The sequence below is a fragment of the Pan paniscus genome, chromosome 14 (assembly GCF_029289425.2).
Source record: "Pan paniscus chromosome 14, NHGRI_mPanPan1-v2.0_pri, whole genome shotgun sequence".
In the NCBI taxonomy this organism is placed as follows: domain Eukaryota; kingdom Metazoa; phylum Chordata; class Mammalia; order Primates; family Hominidae; genus Pan; species Pan paniscus.
In genome coordinates, this window is record NC_073263.2 from 91,620,220 (window position 1) to 91,644,777 (window position 24,558).

The window sequence follows — 24,558 nt, forward strand, 5'->3', positions numbered from 1 at the left end:
AATTAGGGGTTGGGAGAGCGTGTAACTACAAAAGAGAAAGACAAAAATTCAGTTCAGGGTGAGTGAACTGTTTTGTATCTTGATTGTGGTTGTGTTACATGACCTATGCAGTTGTTAAAACTCATAAAACTGTACCCCCCAAAAGTCAATTTACAAAGATGGGTAGATATATAGATATAGATAGAGATATAGGTATAGATATAGATAGATATAGATGATATCGATATAGATAGTATAGATAAACCTCTATCTACTACATCTATATCTATATCTATCTATAGATAAACCTCTATCTATATATGTATCTATCTATCATCTATCTATCTATATCTCTATCTCTCTATCTATCTATCTGAATGAATGAATAAATTTAATGCCTGTGTCTCTGGGCACTCTAAAGCTGAGAAACAAGAGAAGAAACCATCAAGGCAGTCTGAGAAAAAGCAACCAGTGGGAGAGGAGCAAAATCAAGAGTGTAATGTCTTGGAAGTCAAGTGAAGAAAGAAGTAGGAAATGAATAACTATGTCATACATTACCTGGTATATTATGTAAGATGAGGATTGAGAACCATTAGATTTAGCCATATGGATGCCATTAACATGACAAAAGCATTTTGGTGGATTTTTGGGGCAAAGGCCTGACTGCAGAGATTTTAAAATAGAGTCAGAGTAGAGGCATTGTAAACAAGCATAGATTTTTGTTTATGCTTTATGCTTGGGGATAATACCAGCATCTTTGAATACTGATTGCAATGATGTATTGTAGAGGAGAACATAGTAATGTATGAGAAGTGAGAAGAAATTTTGTAATTAGCTTTTATGCAGAGCAGAGAGAATGTTGTAAGTGGATAAATGGCCTGTAAATAGAAGCAGATTTTTCTCAATTTTATTCATTGTAAAATGTCTCTACTTGTTTCTTACTTTAATATGTCACGTTTAAATTTATTGTACAATTGATGGTGTGTTATAGTATAATTGACAATATTTTATTTTCTTTCCTTAAGTGACATACAATAAGACTATCTTATAAATTGTGTGTGTTGGATTTTCTAAAATATGACATTTTATCTATAAAATAGAAGAGCATAGATGCTGCTAGGTTATTAGATGTGGTGGTGGGACTCTATAGACATTCGTTTTTAATTGCTTTAATTTTCTAAGTAAAGATTAATGTAAGGCCATCAGGTGAAAACGTGGACAGAAGATAATACCTTGGAAATGTAAAGAGAAAGTAGAATGCTTGGGAGTTTTCTAAGGGATAGGAAAAATTAAATGGACTAGGAAAATACATTATGTTTTCTTAACAAAAGCAGATGTATCATTTTAAATTTATCATTATAAATGTAAAGCGAGACTTCCCAGTAAAGTTGTGTGTTATTCTCTAGCCACATTCAAGTTCAATGGAATAGTTACAGAAGGGATGAAGAGGTGATTTAAATAGCATTAGTATTTTTCCAATCAAGTAGGAAAACCTAACAGAAACCAAGTTGTTTTAGACTATATGTAAGGGAATGTTTTAAGGATTGGCCATAGACCATAACTCAAGTAAGTAGGAGAAAGTAAGTAGGAAAAAGAAAAACTACAGACAGAAAGCTACTATGAAAATCTAGCAGTATCAAAGGTCGTCCAAAACAAAAGAAGGTAGCAGTCAGAGAGCAGGGCACAGAAGTTAATGCTATCAGGAGGTTTCATTTACTGGTAAAGCTAAAGTTTGAATGGAAATGAAACTGAGGTATGGTTGACGACAATATTATTGAAGTAAAACATCGCAAAGTACTGAGAGGCCCATGAGTTGCCCATCAACATTTATTTAAATTACCGAGAATTAGAAATAATTCCATGGAAAAAGTGACAGTAAAGCACTTGTTAAAATCAGTAAAAAAAAAAAAAAGTATAACCTGGGATAAGTGGCTGACTGAAACAGTTCATATATAAATTGATAATGTGAGGATTAAAGTTGAATGTGATGGCTTAAGCATCAGCTGCATTGGGCTAAGAAATGCCCACATAGAAGGTAAAACATTTTGGGTGTGTCTGTGAGGGTGTTTCCGAAGAGATTAACATTTGCATCAGTAGACTGAATAAAGAAGGTCCATCCTTACCATCTCACAATAGACTGGCATCATCCAATCTATTGAAGGCTCAAATAGATCAAAAAGGTGGAGAAAGAACAAATAACCTCTCTCTTATCTAGGACATTCTTTTCCTACCCTCAGATTTTGGAACTCCTGGTTCTCAGGCCCTCAGTCTTGGACTGAATTACAACCCTGCTTTTTCTAGTTCTCCAGCTTATAGATGGCAGGTTGTGGGATTTCTGGGCCTTCATAACACATGAGCCAATTCCTTTATCCCTCATTGGTCCTACTTCTCTAGATAATCCTGACTAATACTCTGAGGATCTGGCTGTGTGAGGATAAAACTATAAAAGTGGCAATGTGAATCACAGAGGTTACCTACGGTCAAAGAAAAACTGCACTCGACAAGATGAGTAAACAGAAATTGATTTTATTATGATACTATTAGCAGCAATAGGAGGGAGAGCAGAAAAAGGATAAGAGTTCCAAGAGCTGAGGTGGAGAGATTCTGGCCATCTGTGCTAATTAATTGGTTTTACTAAAAGGAAAAGTAAAATTTGTTTTATGAGAGGAGGTGATTTTACCACTTGGATCAAGGCACCCACCAAAGTTAGGCTCCTACTTTACCATGGAGACAGGGAACCCATCTTCCTTCAAGTTTACCCTTCAAAATAATGGCCCCTAGTACTTTGAGAAAGACAATTCTGGATAGTAAATCTGGCAAGAGGTTTTTACATCACAAAGGCCAGAAACAGTTTGCAATTACAAGTTTTCTAAAGTAAATGATTTAAGAAAAGAGAAAACTTATCCAAAATTTTGTCAAGATGAGGGGAATGTTAAAGACCTCTTGATCACTGCTCCATTTTCATGCCTAAATACATCCATGTGTTACCATAGGGCAAAAGCAACAGAGGCTGAATAGGAAACAGAGTCCCTGTGGAATCTGGATTTTTTTAAAAAACGAAAACAATCAATGAAATATAAGAGGTTGAGGATTGGTATGGTTTGGATGTGGTTTGTTTCCACCAAACTCATGCTGAAATTTAATTGCCAGTATGATCGTGTTGGGAGGTGGGGCCTAGTGGGAAGTGTTGGGTTATGAAGGCAGATGCCTTAGAAACAGATTAATAGATTAATGCCATCTTGTGGGAGTGGGTGGGTTGTCACTCCTACTCTGATAGACTGGATTAGTTAATACAAGATAGGTTGTTATAAAGGGAGCCTGCCTGCTGTGTTTGGACTCTGCATGTGCTCATGTCTGCTTCTCTGCCCTGTTGTAACCAAGCTGGAGTCCCTCACCTGATCTTGAGCTTCTCAGTCTTCAGGACCATGTGCTAAATAAACCCCTCTTTTCTTTATAAATTACCCAGTCTCAAGTATTCTGTTATAGCAACAACAATACAAAATACACATTAAGATATGGATATTGAAAATTTTGCTGCTGATGAACCATGAAATTCAGAGAGCCCAGCGAAAAGGATCAGGACAGAGGAATGATAACTGGTAGTGAGAAATAAGAGGTGGTAAGGGGGGCGGTGGAGTATAGGAAATAATAGCTGATTCAAGAGTCTGAGGCCTCCTGTGGAACTGAGAGGTAAGAGATACGAGACTGGGTAATGACTTATATATCTGTAAATAAGACATCATGAGATCAACCCTGGCAAATACAAGGCAAATAGAGGTGATAAGGTTGTAATTGATGGGATATAGGGGAGAATATGTTTCTGGGGTCCATGCTGATGCCTAGTGATGGGGTTAAGGATACTGGCAAACTATATATTGCTCAAATGTGGAACCCAATCGTCCCCTGTAGATGTAAGACAGAAAGTTTGCAGCACTGTGATTTTAATATTTGTGCCAGGGGCTGTATCATAACCACTGTAAGGGGGAAGACGGGCCTTCTGTAATCGAGTGAGCTATCCTTTGACTTCTCTTGAGGATGTGTGAATGACTGAGTAAACTGGGATGAAGCCAGATTATTTTCATTGAGAAGAAAGAAGCCAAGAGATTAAAGTGCTGTGATTGTTCCTGAATTCAACTAAAACCATTATTTATATTTCATATACTGGATTGCTAAAGTTTAATTAGAACAAAAGACGCTCTTCTAATTACTTTGCATTTTATAAAACTTCTTTATCAATGAATAAATTGAAAATCAGATAAACCAAGCTTATTCCCAAAATACATGAAACAAGTTAGAGGTTGAATAGAGAGAGAAAAGTTTATCCAATAAATAGTAAATATGTTTTCAACCACTATTTGTGCTTAATATGCTGAGCATCCTGTGCAGTCTAAAAATACAAGGGAAATGAGACATTCTTGTTTCTCAGCTCATGGAGTTATGGGCATATGAATGAACACGTCAGTGAGGTTTAAATTATAGCCTGATACCCAGTGCTTATTGATCCTGATTTATTAGAAATATTTGTCTACAAATTGTGCATAAAACAATCTTTAGATATTTAATAGTATTTTTTAAGAGAAATGTTATTGTAACTAAAGGTTATTACCCTAGTCAAGAATGAAACATGTATCGGCAAACTATGTAATAAAGACAAATATTTAATAACCATAGATTATCGTTATTTTAATAAACTAGTAAAATTAATTTAGCTCCAAATAAAAGAAAGAAAGAAAAAGTATAGTGTCAGCACAATAAAACAAGTGGGCTGAAAGTGCAATTATCGTTTGTGTAGTCTGTATATGGTCACATAAATTTCATTTACAAAAATGTATTTACCTATAATAAAAATTTGAAAGTGATATGAAGATAAATTTAATGACCTATTAAAAAGTTAACCATGGATATACATCAACTACCATGATAAACAATAACAGCCAAACTTTGAAAGGACAAAATATTCAAGATTAAGTAATTGAAAATAAATTATACACACACACACACACACGTATTCCGCTGGGTAAAATAGTGTGCAATGATAAAAGATATTCTTAAGGCATTACTAAGTCAGATATGGTAGTTTACTAAACATCTATGATTTCATCTGGGAAGTATGAAAAAGGCATATAAATAATGTTCGTGTATTTGTGAGGGAATCATTCACAAATTGTGAATCTAAATATAATTAAAATGTAAACACACATGTCCTTTCAGGGAACTGAGTATGTGCAAGAGCTATGCCAGGTGTCTTGGTCTACATTTTGTTGCTATAACACGATACCTGAGACTGGGTAATTCATAAAAGAGAGGATTATTTAGCTCACATTCTGCTGGCTGGAAGGTCTAAGACCTGGCAGCCTTACCTGGTTAGCTTCTGGTGAGAGCCTTATGCTGGGTCATAATGCTGTAGAGAAGCTCATGAGGAAGCAGGCAGGTGCAAGGAGAACAACTAGGAGAGGCAGCCTCACTTTATAATAAACTGCTCTCCTAGTGACTAACTCAGTCCCACCAGAGAGAAAACTCATTCCCATGAAAAAGGCATTAATCTACCTTAATGATCTAATCACCTCTTAAAGGAACCACCTGCCAGTTTTGCCACACTGGGGACCATGAGTTTTGGTGATGCCAAATTGTATTCAAACTATTGCACTAGGTAAATATAATGCACTGCATTGAGCAATAATTTTACTTTTATAAAATGTGAAGACGATGTTAATAATATGCAACTTTACTTGCTGGAGTAGAATTGTGAATCAAAACAATTTTAATTTTTCTTAATAGCTTATTGAACAAAGCTTTTGAAAATTTTGCTGTATAAATGCGATTCACTGAAAAGTATTTTTGAAGAATTTTCTTCTTCATTTCACTTTTATGTGCTAATCCCAAAACTGCAAATTAAATTCAAAGTGGCAAAGCCTGAAGCCATATTTTCAGGTAAATACATATTTTTGTCAATTTCAAACTATTTCATTGTTTCATTTTTTCTCAAACATTTTTCCACTGGCCTATATTTTGGCTTATATTTTGATAAAATTTGGACAAGAAGTCTCTTCTTCTGAATCAAGAGTTTTGATATAAACAGAGTTTATATTTATGAAGGTATTAATCATAGAAACAGCAAATGTAGATACTTGCTAATCTTACAATTTTATAAGTGTTTAAAGTGAAAATATTTTATGCCACACTTTTTTAGCATGGATGATTTAATCCAAAGACTCAATATGGTATATATTAGTGATAAACAATTAATAAATAAATGTCAGAGAACTATTTTATTATTGCTTTCTTTTCATAAGTTATGAATGGTGAAAAATATACTTTAGATTCTTTAATATGACTCTTTAATATCATGTAAATCAAATTCTAAGTTTAAAAATAATTTTTATTAATATAACTACTTTTTAATAAAATTTTATTTTTATAATAGATGGGGTCTCATTATGTTGCCCAGGCTGTCCTCAAACTCTTGGGCTCAAACAATCCTCCCATTTCAGCCTCCTGAGTAACTGGGACTATAGGCACATGCTATCATATCCAGCCTTAATGAATATAAATACATTTATTAGTCATCTTAAGCAGAGTGGTTATAAAGACTGAGAATCAATTTATTTTGGGGGTCAGTATTTCTGTTTTTCTTCTGATAATTCAATTTTGCATTCAATTATGATGCAATTTAACATTTAAAGTTAATGCAAATAAACTTTATAAAATTATTACTTAATATCAGGACAATAATAACTTAGGATTATACATTTTAAAACAATGATAATGTATAAGGAAAGAGGTGTCTTACTTAATGTTATTATAGTTATTTTATGTTCAATATAAGCATAATAACAAATTTACACAAATCCTATCATTGAGATTTACTCATCATTTGAGTTAGAGCATATGTTATCTTACTTTTGTTTATTATCTAATAGTTCTTGATTTGTAAGATGATTTTAAGGCTTCTTAATGCAATTTCAAATAAACACATAACAAAACTTATATGTGCAAGGCATACTTGAAAGTTGTGTTTTCATAGTTAAAGCAATGTGTGTATTGAGATTTAGGATTGACTTTTCTTAAGAATGTATTAATTCGTTTTCACACTACTATAAAGAAATACCTGAGACTGGGTAATTTATAAAGAAAAGAGATTTTTGGCTCTTTGTTCCACAGGCTGTAAAGGAAGCATGGCTGGAGAGGCCTTGAGAAACTTTCAGTCATAATGAAAAGGGAAGCAGGCACGTCTTATGTGGCCAGAGCAGGAGGAAGAGAGCAAAGGAGGAGGTGCCACACACTTTTAAACAACCAAATCTCGTGAGAACTCACTCTCACAAGAACAGCAAAGAGGAAATCTGCCCTCATGATCCAATCAGCTCCCACCATGACCCTCCTTCAACTTTGGGGATTAAAATTTGGCAGGAGATTTGAGCAGGGACACAAATCCAAACCACATCAGAGAAAGAAAAGTATTATAGGATTATTAACTATATTTTTGCCATTCATACGCAATGATTTTTTGTTACATTTTATGAGTAAGAACAGTTGGCATACTTAAAAAAATTCATATTTTCTATGAACAGACATTGCACTAAAGGCGTAGTAATATAGCCACAGTAACAACGACCTTCACACCCTAGTACAATTCTTACCTAGATTAACTCAAATGCTCACAATAAAGATCTATTAGACGGAATCATGGTCATAAGAGCTACTTAACTCATACCTACTGTCCTGAAAAGAATGTCTGGATTTAAGAAAAATCGCAAGGCATATAAAATGATAAGGAAAACACACTTAAAAGAGACAAAGCAACCATCAAAACCATACTCAGTTATGACAAAGATGTAGAAACTGGCTAGTATTAATAATGTACTAAATTTTTTGAAATTATTTTGGAAAGGGTGAGCAATATGCAACTGGATAATTTTATCAGAGATTACAATTATAACAAAGAATGAAAGGGAAATGCTAGACATGTTAAACAGTAAGAGGACTAGAAATATTTGTGATATGCTCATCTGTAAACAGGACAAAATTCATAAAAGATTCACTGAACTTAGATCCATAGAAATTATTCAAACATAAAGAGAAACATAAAGAGAAAAATTAGTGAAAACCTACCAAAAGAGACCATTCAAAAGTCATGCAACATTGTCAATCCATTTAATATACCTAATTTCTTGAAAGTAATGACACAAAACCACAAATACAAGATCAAGGAAAATGAGTCAAATGAATATACAAACTCTGGTACGTTCATGTAATGAAATATTGCTTAGCAATAAATAGCATCGATCTATCAATTGTTGTAACATCAGAGTTGAATCATCTTGCAGTCTGATGTTTGAGGGCAGGAAGCATTCAGCACAGGAGAAAGATGGAGGCTGGAAGATTCAGGAAGTCTGCTCTTCCGCCTTCTCCTGCCTGCTTTATTTTAGCTATACTGGCAGCTGATTAAGGGTACCCACCCAGATTGAAGGTGGGTCCGCCTGTCCTAGTCCACTGACTCAAATGTTAATCTCCTTTGGCAACACCCTCATAGACACAATGAGGAACAACACTTTGCATCCTTCAATCCAATCAAGTTGACAATATTAACCATTACAAATCATATATGCATTGTCCTAAGTGAAAGAAGCCAGACTCAGAAGACAACATACTATGTGATTCCTTTATATGAAATGTGAGTAAAAACAAAACAATGGGTATTGAAAAGAAATCTGTTCTTGCCAGGGTCCGGAGAGGAGGGGAGACGGATTTACCATGGAGGGGTATAGCAAAGGAATTTTATGGGTAATATTACATTTCATATGGAATTATGGTTGTGAATATGCAACTAATTTCATTTTTCAAAATCCACAGAAGTGTACTCTACAAAGTGTGAATTTTACTGAATGGAACATTTAAAAAGATTTATCAGGATGTGGGAAGAAAGAGGAAATGTAGACTGTGATAAATGAATCTAACTCTATTACAAATAAATCATATAACTACTGAAAGGGATAGGAAAAAAGGAGCTGACTTGAGTAAATTTTGAAAACAGCTTTTCAACTAAATGTTGTAAGGCCAAAGACAATAAAATGAAAAAATTCTCTCTATACACGTTGTACTTCATTGGGCAATTTAGTATTCCTCACAGGGATATGCATTAGCGGTTCTGAATCTATACTATTTATATTCCAGGCTTGAAGAAAAAGTTAAATATATTTTAGAAAATAGAAGTCACTGCTGAAGAAAGAGAAAAAAACATCAGAAAATGGGGAAATACTAGAATAAGGTCTGTGGTGGTAATGGATTGGAGTCAGAAATATCAGTATGAGCAAATGTTATTTTATGTGCATATGTGTATATGTATAAATATATATTTAACATTTAACCTGTGTATACATACATATTTAACGTGTGTATATATATATATATAACATTCACATACACATATACACTAACATATACATACACATACAGATCAAAGGACATAAATTAATAGGTGACTTAATATATATATTAATATATTTTTTATATATATAAATGACTTAATATAAATCCACACATTTCCCAGGTTGATCCTTGAGAGGGACTAGAAGCAATGACAGGTCAATAGCAAAGAACACACCTAGAGTCCAGATGTTGGTTCTTAAAAGTCATTCCTCAGTGAAAAATTCCAAGTTCCTTAGGGGGTCTGATTGATTCCAGGCATGAGGCAGAAAAATACAAAATAATCTTGGAGCATCCTGTGGTGCCACGTAGCAATGGAGTGCTAAAAAAGTTAATCATACTTAACCTGGATATCCTCAAAATATGAATCTATGCACATATAAATAAATACTGGATGCAAAAATACATGGAGGAGAAGTAATAACTCTTCCTTACAAAATAATTCTGGTTCATAAATGTAGAATAAAATGCAAAACTACAATTAGAATAACCCAGGAATAATTGCTGCAGGCAAGATCTAATTATGGATGTTAAATTTAGGAGATGACTGTTTAAGCAGAAACAGCGTATTTGCATAGACTCAAAATATCTCCCCCTTACATTTAATAAATTCCAAGGGGATAAAAAAACAGTAATTTTATATCCTAGCAGATGCCACGCTAAGCAGAGATGGATAACAACATTAATAATACATACAGGCATACCATGAAGAAACCATGGATTTGATTCCAAACCACAACAAAAAAGTGAATATCATGAAAGAACAAATCACACGTTTTGTGGTTTCTCAGTGCATATGTAAGTTATGTTTACACTATATTGTAGTCTATTACGTGTGCAATAGCATTATTTATAAACAGACAATGTACTTGCATTAATTAAAAAATACTTTATTGCTAAAATTGCTAACAATTATCTGAGCCTTCAGCGAGTTATAATCATTTTGCTGGTTGAGGATCTTGCTTCCATGTTGATGGCTACTGATCAGGGTGGTGGTTGCTGAAGGTGACATTGACAATTTTTAAAAATAAGATGATAAATTTTGCCACATCAGTTGACTATTCCTTCGATGAAAGATTACTTTATAGCATGTGATGCTCTTTGATAGCATTTTCCCAACAGTAGAACTTTCAAAATTGGTGTCAATCCTCTTAAATTCTGCCGCTGCCTTATCGATAAGTTTGTGTAATATTCTAAGTCCTTTTTTGTCATTTCAACAATGTTCACAGCATCTTCATCAGAAGTAGATTTCATCTCAAGAAAACACTTTCTTTGCTCATTCATAAAAAGCAACTTCTCATCCATTCAAGTTGTATCATGAGATTGCACCAATCAAGCTACATCTTCAGGCTCCACTTCTAATCTTAGTTCTCTTGAAATTTCTACCACATCTGCGGTTCCTTCTGCCACTGAGCCTTGAACACCTCAATGTCAGCCATGAAAGTTAATCAACTTCTGCCAAATCCTTGTTAATGTTGATATTTTTATCTCCTCCCATGAATTATGAATAATCTTAATGACATCTAGAATGGTGAATCCTTTTCAGAAGGTTTTCAATTTATTTTGTTCAGATCCATCAGGGGGATCATTATCTTTGGCAGCTGTACCTTACAAAATGTATTTCTTATATGAGACATGAAAGCTGAAATTACTTCTTGATCCATGGGCTGCAGAATGGATGCTGCGCTAACAGCCTTGAGAAACAACATTAATCTCCTTGTACACCTCCCTCAGAGTTCCTGGATGATTTAGGTGTATTGTCAATGAGAAGTAATATGTTGAAAGGAATCTTTTTTTCTGAGCATTAGGTCTACACAGTAGGCTTAAAATATTCAGTAAACCATGCTGGAAACAAATGTGCTGTAATCTAGACTTTATCATTTTATTTGTAAATAAAATGGCAGACTAGATTTAGCATAATTCTTAAAAGCGCTAGGATATTTAGAATGGTAAATGAGTATTGGTTTCAACTCAAATTCCCCAGCGGCATTAGCCCCTAACAAGAGCTGCATTAGCCTGTCCTTCGAAGCTTTGAAGCCAAGCATTGACTTCTCCTCTTCAGCTATGAAAGGCCTAGATGCCATCTTCTTCCCATAGAAGGCTGTTTTGTCTACACTGAAAATCTGTTGTTTAGTGTAGACACCTTGATCAGTTAAGTGTAGACACCTTGATCAGTTATCTTAGTTAGATCTTCTGGACAACTTGTTGCAGCTTTTCCATCACCGCTTACTGCTTCTTCCTGCACGGTAATGTTGTGGAGATGACTTCTTTTCTGAAAGCTCATGAACCAACTTCTGCTAGCTTCCAACTTTTCTTCTGTAGTTTCCTTGCCTCTCTCAGCCTTCATAGAATTGAAGATAGTTAGTACCTTGTTCTTAATCACAAAGTCAAAGCCAAATTTGGGGCTTAGGCTTAATGAAATGTTGTGGTTTGTTTGATCTTTTATTCAGGCTGCTGAAACTTTCCCCATATCAACAATAAAACTGTTTCTTATTATCTATGTGTTCACTGGAGTATTACTTTTAATTTCCTTAAATAACTTTTCCTCTGCACTTAAAACTTGTCTAACTGGCACAAGAAGTCTAGCTTTTGGCCTACCTCAGGTTTCAACATGCCTTCCTCACTAAGTTTAATCATTTCTGGCTTTTGATTTTAAGTGAAAGATGTACAACTCTTCCATTCACTTGAACATTTAAAGGCCATTGTAGACTTATTAGTTGGCCTGATTTCACTATTGTTGTATCTCAGGGAATAGGTAGAGCCAAGGAGGTGATGAGATGTGAGGGATCTGGGGGTCAGTTGAGTAGTCAAAACAAACAGGATTTATTAATTTTATTGTTTTATATGGGCACAATTTGTGGTACCCCAAAATAATTACAATAGTAACATCAAAGATCACTGATCACAGATCAACATAACAAATATAATAATAATAAAACAGTTTGAAATATTTTGAGAATTACCAAAATGTGACACAGAAATATGAAGTAAGCCAATGCTGTTGAAAAAATTGTGCCTATAGATTTGTTTGTGCAGGGTTGCCAGAAAACTTGAAAAAAAAACCCCACAATATCTGCAAAGCATGATAAAGCAAAGCACAAGAAAACACAGTGTGCCTGTACAGACATAAAGTATCCCCTGGTCTGAGGCAATGAAAAAAAGGAGAGATAACCTCCATAGTATTCTTACTGATAGTGTATACCGTCAATTTAATAAAAAGAAAATATTCAGACAAATTCAAACTGAAAGATATTCGATAACTGTCTATTGTATTTCAAATGTGTGAAGGTCGGGTAAGATAAAATACTGGGGACTGTCAAGATTGGAGAAAACTAAGAAAATTAAATGCAAAGTATGATTCTGGATTGTATACTAGCACAGAAAAGTATATAATGGAAAAAACACTGGTGAGCTTACAATAAATTCTCTAATTTATTTTATAGTACTATACCAAGAGAAATATCTAAATTTTATATTGTTATTTCATAAATATCTAGCATGGAACACGTGGGCCTTTGAAGGGTTATATATTCTTATTCTTTTTTCTAAGATTAAAAATACTCTCTGCCATATATTAGTAATCAGGTTTCTTAATCTTGCAGACATACACTGTTCTGAAACAGAGCTGTTTCTTTTGGGATAGGCTAAATTTCAATAATTTTTCTGTTGATAAGAAAGGTGACAATATAAGAGAAGTTGAATAAAGGTAGATGGAGACTGTCTATGCCAGTTTTACAACTGTGTCTAAAAATTATCTCAATATAAAGCGTTTTCAAATGCTTAGTTTTATATTCATCAAAAATATATAAATCTCATTGAACAGGTCAACAGAAACCTAAATGAACAGTTAGTCAAATTAATGATAAATGATAACAATATTACTAAAAATAATAAAACCTAAGGTATAATGATACACAAAATAACAGATTTGAGTAAATAACTGGAATTAAGGAATGAAAAAACAAAAGAAAACAAAAACCTTTAATAGGCATAGATACTTTGCCAGACATTAAGCTGTTTTTCTTTTTTTTTTTTTAACTTAAAAGAAAGTGCTGAGTTGTGATAAGTAGATAGCAGTCATTTATTTGGGGAAGATACTATTTAGCGATAACTCCAAACAAATCACCATTTTAAGTATGAAAAAAGATAAGATATAATGTAAAATTTATTGAGAACAAAAATCTTAATGCTGATTCACAGTGCAGACAGAAATATTTCACTTACAAGGAATCAAAAATTAAGGAAGGAGAAACAACAAAGATGTAAAACTGCATCCAGGAATGGTAAATCAACGTTTCAAATTCATTGCATTGTAAATTCAAAGTATCAAATTGTTTCCCTGTTCCCAGAAAATAGATTATCACCACTTGCTTACAAACACTGATGGATCTGTTTCAGTTTTGAACAAACACTTGGAGTGCAGTTCAATGTACTGTGCAATGTGAAAAGTTAGAAAGCATGACTTGCCATAATGCAACAGCAATTCACAAGAAAAATGTTGAGTGTACTTATTGACATTTTATTTGGCTTAATTTTTAAAAAGGTACCTGCATAGAACTGGACAAAATCTCTTATACAGTGCTAACAGGTGGGCTGTTCTTGTAGGATAGTTGTTTGTTATTGCCTGGAAACAGAATACTAGATATGTAAACAGTCTAGAAATAAAGGGAATCTATCTAAAACCTATACTATAAGTAAAGTGGCTTCACAATTATCAGAGTTTTAGTTTCCGTTGTGAAAAGACTGCAAGCAAGAAATAAATCTAATTAAAATAGAAAAATTATAGCTGACCTAGCAAATTTTTCCATCATTTGTGGAATAACAAAAAAAAAGTTGGGCTTATCTTTTATGAAAGCATCAAAAAGTCAATGTCAGAATGTATTCTTAAAGTGACACCAGGACACCTGTCCGAATAAAGGGGAAATGATGAGAGTAACATGACTGTGTCTGTTGTTGTCTTGCTTTACTTCTGTTACTTTTGTCCCCTATTTTGTTTATAATCTATTTGTACCAATTGCAATGGTTAGTTCAACAAAATGGGGAAAAATCAATTACAATGGTTAGTTCGTTAAATGAATCATTTCAAATTTCATTCATTCAAATATCTCAGTATCTAAAGAACACCTGATACTTAGGAAATAACTAATAAAAAATGTTAAATAAAGGTCAGTTCACTTTTTGGGCATATTTATTTTATATTAACCTTGCTTGAACATTAAAATATTGATTGTAAATTGTCTGTCTAAAATCCAGTGTTGATGCTATCAATGGCTAAAGCTTCTTGTTCCTGCTACTACTATTACTTTGTTTGTATAAATTCCTCCTTTTTGAGTTCCATTTGTGGGCATCAAGCTTTGAAGGCTAATACATTGAAGAAATATATTTTTTAAAAATAGGAAATACAGAACTGATAGTGTTCAGTAAAAATTGGAAAAATCTCAGTTTTAACTTGTCACCCTAACAGCTGTTCAGAGAGATGTAACTAGGAAATCGTTTACTATTTATGCAAATGTTTTGTATACAGCACTTGCAAGAAAGAATTTCAAGATTTTCTAATATCTGAAGTCCAAATTTGAGCACTATTAGTAGGAGTCTGAGCAGATGACAACTGCATCTAGTCTTAATAAAACCAGGAAGAGACTCTGCTTATTTTTATTTTTTGTCTTTTATATATTTATTTATTTATTTATTCTCATTCGTGCCTTTTGTATCTTTTACTTTTAACTTTAATTGGCAAATAAAAATTATACATATTTGTGGGGTACATAGTGATGTTCTGATATAAAATATATAGTGGGTGGACGAGTTGAAAAAGTGTGTAATGCATCTGCCATGTTGAATTTAACAATGGGTGATTCATGCCTTGCCCTTAAATTTGTGTCTGTTTCACAGATATTTTAAAATATCATCTTAGAGTCTGGGTGTGGTGGCTCACACCGGTAATTCCGGCACGTTGGGAGGCCCAAGTGGGTGGATAGCTTGAGCTCAGGAGTTCAAGACCAGCTTGGACAACATAGTGAGAACTCATCTCTACCAAAAATACAAAAATTAGCCAAGCATAGTGACACATGCCTGTGGTCCCAGCTACTTGGAAGGCTGAGGTAGGAGGGTCACTGGATCCTGAGAAGTTGAGGCTACAGTGAGCTGCGATTGTGCCACACTGCACTCCAACCTGGATGACAGAGCAAGAACTGATCTCAATTTAAAAATAAAAAATAAAACAAAATATCATCTTGGAGCACCATTTTTATAGAATAAATGGGGAGAATTTTTATAATAAAATTAACTAAAATGTATTGTGGAGTCAAGTGTAAAAGCTTATGCATTTTCTTTTTATTTAAACCGTGTGCTCTAAAAGCTACTTTCAGCATGCTGCATTGGGCTAATCAAATCCTCCAAAGTTATGAGTTCATTATTCGTTGCACTTAAAAGCCATGGCTAAAAATAAGTGCAAAGAGCAATTCTAGAATAACATTGAGATTTAGCAGTCTTTTATGTCACATTCTAAATAAATATTAGATTTTATTTTCAGATTTTATATTCTAACAGCACTGAGCATTTTATGGATTTTTTTTAAATTAAAAGTGAGATGAACACTTGCATGTTGAAAAATAATATCCAATGCCAATTTTAGTTACTTCACAATTTTGTTTATGCCTAATTCGGAACAGCAATAGCCACTTTGAATGTTGAAATGATTAAAGGCAAAATTAGTTATCTGTAGTTGATCTTTTATCAGATGACTAATTTAAAAGATGAAACTTTTTAATTATGTATTATATATTCTGAATTACTTCAAAATGTAAGTTTGGTAGCAAAAATTAAATCCACAAAGAATGACATTCTGTTCTTGAATGTGCTATGCATTTCTTTATTTCTAAACAATTGGATATGCTGTTACATCTCCTTGTCTGTTTTACCCTATCAGGTGAGGGTACACCTCTCATTTTTCAATTGATACACTATATTTTACATATTGTGGTATACATGTGAGTATTTGTTACATATTCATAGAATATGTAATGATCAAGTCAGAGTATTCTGAGGTATCCATTACCTCAAGTGTTTATCATTTTTATGTGTTGGGTACCCTTCATGTCCTCTCTTCTAGCTACTTTGAAATACATAATGTATTATTGCTGACCATATTCACCCTACTCTACTTTCAAACATAAGAACTTACTTAACTTCAATCTAGCTGTACATTTGGATCCATCACCTAAGCTCTCTTCATTTCCCATACTATACATACATCTTTCCCAGCCTCTGGTATCTATTAATATTATTCTATTCTCTACCTCCATTCGATGAAATTTCTTAGCTCCCACTTACGATTTAGAACATGTAAAATACTTTTCTCTGCCTGGTGTATTTCACTTAACATAATGACCTCCAGGGCCATCCTCCAGTGCCATCAGTATTGCTGCAAATGACATAATTTCATTCATATCACTAAATAATATTTAATTACGTATATAGATGACATTTTCTTTATTTCTTCATTTGTTGATGGACACTTAGGTTGATTCCATAGCTCTGTTATTGACAGTAGTGCTGCAATAAACATGTAAGTCCAAGTAACCCTTTAATATACTGATTTCTTTTCCTTTGAATGAATATCTAGTAGTGAGATTGCTGGTTAATATGCTAGTTGTATTTTTAGTTCTTTTTTGTTTTAAGTCTCCACACTGTTTTGCATAGTTACTGTACTAATTTACATCCCCACCAAGATTATATGAGTTCCTTTTTTCCATATCCTAACCAGTATCTATTTTTTTTTCTGTTTTTACTAATAGCCATTTCAATTCGTTTAAGAGGATATCTCATTATAGTTTTGATTTGCATTTCCCTGATGATTAATGATGTTGAGCATTTTTTCATATACCTATTGGAAATTTGCATGACTTCTTTTGAGAATTTTCTATTTTTGTCCTTTGTAAACTTTTTAATGGGATTATTTTTTATTTATTTATTTATTTATTTATTTAATTTAACTGTTGAGTTATTTGAGTTCTTTGCATAGTCTGAATATTAGTCCCTTGAATAGTTTGCAAATATTTTCTCTCATTCAAAATGTTTTCTCTTCACTTTGTTGTTCCTTTGCTGTGCAGAAGCTTATTAATTTAAAATTGTCCCATTTGTCTATTTTTGGTTTTGTTGTCTGTGCTTTTGAGGTTTTGGCCACAAAATGTCTAGACATGTGTCCTGAAGTGTTTTCCCAATGTTTTCTTAATGTAGTTTTGTAGTTATGGGTCTAATATTAAAGTCATTCATCTGTATTGAGTTGACTTTTTAAATATGGTATGAGATAGGGGTCCACTTGCATTCTTCTGCATATGGATCTCCAGTTTTCCCAGCACCATTTATTGAGGAGGGTGTCCTTTCCCCAGTGTATGTTATCGGTGCCTTTGTCAAAAATCATTTGGCTGTAACATATGAGTTTATTTCTGGATTCTTTATTCTGTTCAATTGGTGTACATGTCTGTTTTTATACCAGCACCATGTTGTTTTGGTCACTATGCCTTGTAACATATTTTGAAGTCAGGTACTGCGATGCCTCCAGCTTTGTTTTGTTGTGTTTTATTTTTAAATTCAGAATTGCTTTGACTATTTGGGCTCTTTCTTGGTTCCACATAAATTTTAGGATTTTTTTTTCTAATTCTATAAAAAATGATATTGATATTTTGATAAATATTGCATTGAGTCTGCAGATTTGTTTGGGCAGTATTGTCATTTTAGGGTATTCATTCTTTGGTTCTGACATGGTTTGGCTCTGTCCCCACCCAAATCTCATCTTGAATTGTAATCCCCATAATCCCTACATGTTGAGGGAGGGACCAGGGGATCATGGGGGCGGATTCCCCAGTGCAGTTCTCATGATAGTGAAGCAGTTCTCACGATAGTGAAGCAGCTCTCACAGTTTTATAAGCATGTCTTCTCCCTTCACTCTCTCTCCTCCCTCCTGCTGTCATGTGAAGAAGGTACTTGCTTTCTCTTCACCTTCTGCCATGAATATAAGTTTCCTGAGGCCTCCCCAGACATGCAGAATTGTAAGTCAATTAAAACTCTTTTCTCTCTAAATTACCCAGTCTTGGGTATTTCTTTATAGCACTGTGAAAACAGACTAATACAGGTTCCATGAGCCTGGGATGAATTTCCATTTGTTTCTGTCCTCTTCAGTTTCTTTAATCAGTGTTTTGCAGTTTTCCTCGTAGAGATCTATCTAGTCATATTATCTACGAGTCTGCTTAGTGCCTTATTTTACTATAGTTGAGCTTGCATTCAAGTTGCAAGACACAGTCCTCTTCACTTTTCTAGAGCTGTGAGCTGTGCTGCCTGGTACTGGGGAGGGGCGATGTCACCCCTTGGCCACCCCCGCTGGTGTTTCACTAGGTGATATGCACTCAAATCCACTGGCTCCAAGCCCAGAATGGCACCAGGACTTGCCCAGGAATTGCAATCCTTGTGATCTAAACTGCCTTTCAAATTTATTTATGACCCCAGAACACTTTAGTCTGGGGTTTAAAATAAATTTGAAAGACAGTTTAGGCCACAGGTGGGGCTAGCTGGAACTCAATTTCTGACTATTGGGATGGACAATTCACCTCTAAGGTTGGTCTCAACGCTCCCTCCATGGGCCCAGGCTCAATTCTGCTCTATGTTGATTTCCACTGTGACAGGGCAGCATTGGATTCTAATGCAAAGTCTGATAATCACTGTGCTCTCCTTCCCCCAAGCAAACAGATTCTTTGTGCCATATGGCCACTGCTGGGGGGTGAAGGAGGGGCATTGTAGGCAATGCAGGACTGACTTTCCTACCTTCTTCAGTGTCTCTTTCCTTGATATGATGTTATTCCAGGTACTATGATCACTGACTTGATTTTTGGTTTTTATGAAGGTGCTATCTTGTGTGCATAGTGGTTCAGATTGGTCTTCTTGCAGGAGGGATGATCACTGGAAGGTCCTATTTTGGCATTTTGGTCTGCCACCTCTAAAATCAGTGTTTTAAATTTTTTCTGGGTTGTAATCCTTTTAATCCTTTTATTGTTGTGATCCATTGCTGAAGAATTATTGTGTCCCTTTGGAGGTGTCATATTTCCTTGCTGTTTTATATTTTATGTGTCCTTATGTTGATATCTGCAAATACGGTGTAATAGTTGCTTTTTCGGATTTTTTTGGAGTGGCTTTAGTATAGGAGGACTTTTGTGGGGGATATATCTATGGAGTTGGTTGGGTAGGGTTCTGCACTTGTGTAGTCATGTAGTCTCTATATGATTTCTTTGACTATAAATCAGCATCAGTGGTATCTGTATTATCCTCAGTGACTGAAGGTGTGGTTATTAGTGGAGGCTGTGGTGAAGTTTTGCTGGGGACAGGGATAAATTGTATGCCAGTCTTTGGGCCCCGTGGTAGCATCTGTGGGACGAGCATGCCTGTTCTTGGGCACCAGAGCAATGTACACTGGCACTGGTATAAGTTGGTCCAGGTTGGTCGATTCTTGGGCTTCCAGGTGGCTTGCTTGGAAGCTAGTAGTGGCAGTTGTGGGCCAGGGTTGTGGGTGGGTTCTTCGGCTCCTGGGCAGCAGGCCTGGTGTGGAAGATGATGATAGCTATATTGGGATAATCCCCTCGGTTCTGAGCAGTGAAGGCTGGTGTTGGTGATATTTGTATTGAGCTGAGCTGACCAGTCTCCAGGCCTACATGTGGTACAGGCAGGTAGGTGCCAGCTGTGGTGGTAGCAGTAGGGTAAGGGAGGCCCAACCTCAGGCTTCCAGGAGGAGTGCTCAGGTGCCAATGGTGGTGGACAGGGGTTTGGCAATTACCAGGTCCCTGGACATCATGCTCCTGCATGAGGGTTGTGGAGCCAGACTGCGCAGGCTTGTCCTCAGGTCCCCTGAAGGTGTGTGTAGGTACTGGATGTCGTAGGCAGGGGTGAAATTATCTGCAGGACCCTGGCAGAATGCTTGGGTGGAGAGTAGCAGTGGGTACACTGAGGTCCTGCTACTGAAGATGGTGGGCAGCAGTCAGTGGCAGGCAGGTGGGGAAGGTGCGCTTCACTTGCACTCTAGCCCCAGTGGCAGCAGCCTGCAGTGATGGCAGCCATGGGTGGGGAACTCTGTGTGGGCTCATGAAAATGAATTGTGGCTCTGCTGCTCAAGGAGGCAAGTTTGCTGCCAACACCCCACTCTTCCACCCTTGTGACAGCAGACAGCCATGGTGGTGGCTGCAGGCAAGGGAACTCAGTGGGGCCCCAGGAATGTGGAGCTGCAGGTGTGGTTAGGCCCCAGTGTAAGGTGCTGTCTGTTCATGGTTGGGTTCTCAAAATAGTGCCTTTTTGGAGCTTCTTAGGACTTGGGGCATGAGTGGGACTCAATGTCAGCTTTCTCTCTGGAGAAGTGCCATCGTACAGTCTCAGGCAGCTCCCTCTTTTAGAACCTGCAAAGTTTGAGAGGCTCTACCATGGCTAAGATTGCAGTAGTCTGTTCTCTCACTTACCTTTCCTCCACAATGGGGAGTTTCTCTAGGCTCCAGCCCATCCCAGCCAAACAGGTTTCCAGGCTTCTCCCTCCTTCCTTGCTTAGGTGTTTCCTGTCACTTCTCTGTTGAATTTGCATGCTTTGTTTTGGATGATCCATTCAAATTGTGATTACTCATAATTTGCTTCTTCTTTGTAGAGGAGGCTAGTAGAGTTTTCTTTGGTTAGTCATCATGAAACCACTTCTCATTTTTTTTTTACTGTACTAGCAGAGCATCCTCCTCATAAAGTTTATTTTAAAAATTTCTTTTTGTGTTCCCCTAGTACCTTAAATAAAATAAATTATGTTGTTAAATTTAGCTTGTATGAATAAGAGGTATTACTCCAGGTTCTCTACAAAGCAGAGACCAAGAAACCATTATGTATGTAAAAGATTTACTGGAAGAACTTTTATGTATTGAGAAACCAGAGGAGGCTGGAAAACCATCGAACTACAATGTAGTACTAAACCCTTTGAAAGAGAAGAATGAAAGGAAGGGAAAACATAAATTCTCAGATTACAATGCAGTTCACTCTTAGAAGAATCTGGAAACTTACAGGACTGAGCCAACTTTTATATCACAGCCAAATGCAGTAATTGGTTAAGAATACTCCCTCCACAGGAAATAGTCTCCGAGCAAAAGTAGTGACAGATTTAGACCTCAGCAGCTGGAGTCATGGGTTGCTTATGACCCTACTAGTAGGAGATCTGAGATATGCATTTTTACGACAGTTTTCCTGCTGTTTCACCCGGATCTTCTTCTCCAGCAGATTTTTGTAAAGGCTTTTCTATTGTATCTGCAGGCCTTTCTTCCTGAGAGGAAAGTCATAAGAGAAAAGTTAGTAGGATGAATTATAGGCCCAGGCTGCAAATGCACCCAGGGCTCCAACTGGTACTCATTCCCCCACCCTGTTATACATTAAAAATTTTTCTCACTGTCAGCTAGTAACTTGGCAAGTCACACTGGCTTTTCTTGTGTGGCTGCTGAATGCTTAATAATCTTATGCTTCTTGGTCTAGGTTTGCTGCATATGTTTATTCACAAACATAGTACAACACAGAATTACTATGAGAAACTCAAATGAATTAACTGGACATCAAAAAGATTGTTTCCTCCCTAAAAGCAGCCCTATCTCTTCCTACTGATCAAGATCAATTATTCCTGCCAGTATAGTGACAGTTCTTTTCACCTGGTAAACTTTGGGCACAAGGAGTCCGAACTTCCCTGGTAGTCATAAATCGTAGTCCATTGGGACACTTGCTGCTTCTAGTCACCAAAATACACCAGCTTTGAGGAACAGGACCTTCAAGCTGATGAACCCAGATTTGCAGAGATGGGAAGCAAATCCTTCATTAAGTCAATAGGAAGTGTAGTAAGTGGAGTTACTCGTTTTTCTCCTCCTTGGTTTCAAGACCTTCTGTTCTTTCTAATGATGAACAACTTTTTTCTTCCTATGAAATACCACATCCTTTTTGATTATTGTCTTACACCTGAGACTTGAGGAGGGTGCATTTAGAAGCTCTTCCAACACCCTGTGATACCAGCTGCTTATGGATGGTTCTGTGTGTGATACAATGATTGAAGCCCATGGGTTTGGGCTTTGCCCCTCACATCCTTCACTGTCAAGAGGGTTTCCTGATCAGAAGCTACGCTGTGTGTTATCAGGCATGCCATAAGCTCCAGTGAAGGATTTTGGCTCAGACTCAAGGGTGGCAAAGCAGACTTATAACCAGGATGGGTATCCACGACCTTCGTGGAAGGGAGAAGCTCAATATAGTCAATTTACCACCAAGTGTCCTTTAGGTTCCTTTAAGGGATATTCATATTAAAGGTTGACAAGTTGGTCTTTCAGAGACAGGAGTAGCTAGATCAGCTATTATAATTAAGCGTCTAAGCTCTCGGATCCACATGTAGGCTCCAACTTTGCCACTCCATTCTGTGACAATTCAGGCAGTTTTCATGTGACTGATAATAAAGTATGATGTTAACCAAATTTTACGGGAGGTCATTGTCTTGTACTGCCTTCCTGCACTAGGCCTCAGTAGACCAGACCAAACCAGAATGGAGTCACTCCTGATAAGTGCCACTTAATCAAACTGAACTTTGAAATGGGCAAAATTTCAAAAAGAAAAACAAGCAAGATTCCAGTCAATCCAATTTAGCATAATAAGGAAGTCCCCTCATTTTAATTCTGTAAGGAAAGTAACCCTGGAACAAGCAATTCACTTTCCATTCATTATTTCTTTCTTCAGTCTTTTTCTGCCTATGAAGCCATTCTTTTCTGCTCAGCTCAGGGAAGCTCTTATTCTACAGAATAGAATGCTACCCCAATTCATGAATCATGAAAGGAAGCCAGTTATATCATTAACTAAATGTATTGTAGTCCTGTCCTTTGACACTGGCTAACACCAACTGGCAGATGACTGACCTGGGACTTTGTGCCAAGAATGATTCGAGCCTCACCTTCCAACAGAGATGGCATCCTCTCACCCGCCAGCAAGGGGGTGGGTCAGTCATAAATCCCCATCTTACTGCTGCATTTCTGAGGCTATTCTTGGCATCACTTGTGTTAGCTTGGTAACACAATAATCCAACATCAAGATGACATTAGACATTCTAGAGGATCAAACAACTTACTGCTGGTAAATACCTTGAGATTATTTTCTCAACAAGGAAGACAGGCTGTTGGGAAAGGTAGTTTGTGGGGTCCTTCCACCCCCTGTTGACTGCATAAAAATGGGCCTTGATCCTAGAAATTTTTTATTGCAAAACATCAAAAGCCCAGATAGCCTCTGCAGGGCCTATTGTCTTATATGCAAGTACCTTTTCTTATAAGCTCAGGGTGCACTCCTTTGTTCTGTTTAAGCTCGTAAGTCAATGGTCCTCAGGAACATACCCAGTTTTTACTATTTCAGACTCCATGGACGAGGGGTTGGGTTCTTCTGCTTCAGCCTGACAGGGGTGCGTGTAGGCCGATTGCCCATTCTCAGCTGCCTGCCTGGGTGACGTGCTAGCCATAAGGGATCACAGCACTCTATTAAGCTTATCTTGTTCTGTTTCTTCTCTCTGTAAGTAAAGTGTGTAGTTCTACCCAGTGCTTGACCATGTTGCGTTTTTCTCAGTGACTCCAGTTCCAAGATGCAATAGGAAGAAGTGTTTGGATCCTCCCCCTGGGATTGATAACTGCTGTGAAGTGTTCTGCTCCAGAGAGCATAAGGAAGTTGGGAGAGATGTCAAACAGCAATTCTATCCTGATCTCTGTGTAAAAAGGAGAAAGGAAATAATTTTTTCAATTGCAGTGCAGTATTAAGAAAATTTGGCAAGGCCAATGGAAATTCCTACAGGAAAAATCATCTGTCTAAGGATTCTCACAGCTCATAGGAATAGGCTAGCTTGAGAATCTCTGTCATACTCAGTCATCAGTTGGAACAACCATGAGAAGCATGTTCAGCACCACTATAGAGATGAATTAGACTGCAACAGCTGGGACCATTATCCCTTTGCTTTCCTCACAGTAGTATATGCAAGACCACCAGAGTGGGCTAGCTCATTTGGGACCACCACACCTGGTGATGTCAACCAAACACAGAAAATTTATGTCAGAAAGCATAAGAATCTATCAAAGCACAAAGCGCTGTTAG

The 24,558-nt window shown here is 36.3% G+C and overlaps 1 long non-coding RNA gene across 1 annotated transcript in view; it reads right to left on the reverse strand.

Annotated features, from left to right (window-relative positions):
* The window catches only part of LOC130540728 (uncharacterized), a 59,437-nt gene that overhangs the window by 24,207 nt on the left and 10,672 nt on the right, over window positions 1–24,558 (reverse strand). The window contains exons 2-3 of the long non-coding RNA XR_008954722.2: window positions 22,107–24,175; window positions 21,475–21,730 (exon numbers count right to left, since the gene is read on the reverse strand). This is a non-coding gene — a long non-coding RNA (uncharacterized LOC130540728). The remainder of the gene's footprint in view (window positions 1–21,474; window positions 21,731–22,106; window positions 24,176–24,558) is intronic.